This window comes from Pyxicephalus adspersus, chromosome 8 (genome assembly GCF_032062135.1).
Source record: "Pyxicephalus adspersus chromosome 8, UCB_Pads_2.0, whole genome shotgun sequence".
NCBI classification, from domain to species: Eukaryota; Metazoa; Chordata; class Amphibia; order Anura; family Pyxicephalidae; genus Pyxicephalus; species Pyxicephalus adspersus.
Genome location: NC_092865.1, coordinates 4,969,094 through 4,971,224, shown reverse-complemented (window position 1 = coordinate 4,971,224; position 2,131 = coordinate 4,969,094).

The window sequence follows — 2,131 nt, the reverse complement described above, 5'->3', positions numbered from 1 at the left end:
ACTGGCCTCCCCATCATTAAATTTGCCCTCCAGTCTTCTCTTCAATCCATCTGTCCACCAGCCTTCACCTCATTAAGTCTGCCCTCTACCATCCCCTTCATTAATTTTGCCCTCCAGCTGCTCCATCAATAAATCTGCCATCCAGCCCCTTCTTCAATAACTCTGCCCTCCTGGCTCTCCATCATTAAACCTGCCCTCCAGCCTCCCATTCATTAAATCTGCCCTCCACCCTGCCATTCATTAAATCTGCCCCCGAGCCTCTTCTTCAATACTTTTGCCCTTCAGCCTCTCCATCATTAAATCTGCCCCAAGCCCCCCCTTCATTAATCTGTCCACTGGCCTCCCTATCATTAAAGCATTCCATTTATTAATTCTGCCCTCTAGCCCCCTCTTCATTAATTTTGCCCTCCAGCTGCTCAAACATTAAATCTGCCCCTTGCTCCCTCTCATTAAATCTGCCCACCAGCCTCTCCATCATTAAATCTGCCCTCCAGCCTCCCCTTCATTAATTCTGCCCTCCAACCCTCCTTTTTAATAAATTTGCCCTCCATTTGCCCTCTTCTCTTCAATAAAATTTGCCCTCAGCCTTCCCCTTAATTAATCTACCCTCCAGCATCCCCTTTCTTTTACTCTGCCCTCCAGCCTTCCCTTCAGTCTTGCACAGTTGTTCCAGCTCCTCTCCTGGACTGAAATTGCTTTCTTTTCATTTCACTGCACACACTGATCTTCTTACAATGTGCATTAGAATCTGCAGCAAGTTAGATAAACCCCGCCTCATTTATTGGCTGTAGGAAGTCCAGCATCATCCAGCCCCTCCCACCCCAGCCTGACTGTCCCTGGCTTTGCTCCTTTCATTCATTGGATTTCAGTTCTTTCAGATTTCAGTATCACATATGGTGGTCTGCAGGTAAATACAGCCCACTGAGCAAGTCCCTTATCCACCCATCAAAGCAAAACTCCTCCCAAAATCGGGCCCACTGCTTGCATTAGGGCTAAGGGGTCCTAAAAGGAGTACTGAGAAATGATCAAGAAGCAATGCACGACACTCTGTTAGATGAGCTCAACATAAATCCAGCATGTGTACATCAGTCCCCTGGCATCATTCATCAATCTGCCCAGTATTAATGATCAACCAATCAGGAAGGACTGCTGTACTTTCCTCTGGAGTAATACACAATAGGGTGCCCTCACTGGTCCTCCTCCAACCCATCCCTGTAGTACTGAACATCACTTTATGTACAGCTCTCATTCAGGTTTTCCTATCATTTCATCACAAATGTGAACAACCCCCCAAGCTCTGCTATTATTGGGATAGAGGCGGGTATTTACCCGATGGTGTGGCTGTGCTGAACCTTAATGGTGATGCTGAGACACCAAATGGGTGGCCGGGTTCTGAGCCCCCACCATAGACTACAATGGGGAAAATTGCAAATGCAGGCTCAGCTTTTGTTAAAAAAACAATAGCACAGCCCTAGAAAATCACCCCAGCGGTGTTTTTTGAGCATTTGCCTAGAAAGGTCTATTGTAACGGACTGTAACCATTCCTGGGGGGCAAGTGGTAAAATAGGGCCATGGCTGTAACCGTTCCTGGGGGGCAAATGGTCTCCGGGGCATTTGTAGCATTAATGGTCACATATACAGGATCCTGGTGAGACATATAGGACTCTACTTATTGGGCAGTGAATCTGACATTCCCCTTAAACATTCCTTTGTGGGAATCTTCCAGGTTCATGTGTTTCACTGGCAGTAACTGATTCCCACCAGTTAATGTTAAAGGGAATGTCAGATTCCCTGTTTTATAAATAGAGTCCAAATTGACAGAAGTAGAACAGAATGAATGTTGCTTCCCCACCACCTAGATTGTAAGCTCTTTGGGGCAGGGTCCTCTCCTCCTCCTGTGTCACTGTCTGTATCTGTCTGTCATTTGCACCCCTATTTAATGTACAGCGCTGCGTCATATGTTGGTGTTATATAAATCCTGTTTAGTAATTGCACCACAATGTAGCCATCACTGTGAACAAGCCCCAAATGCCGCGTTTGGTGGAGGGAAGAAGCTGCTATGGAGTTGGTAAGGCTTGGCACCCCGGGGCTATGCCCCATGTATTCTACTGCCCCAGGGATCCCATAGCAC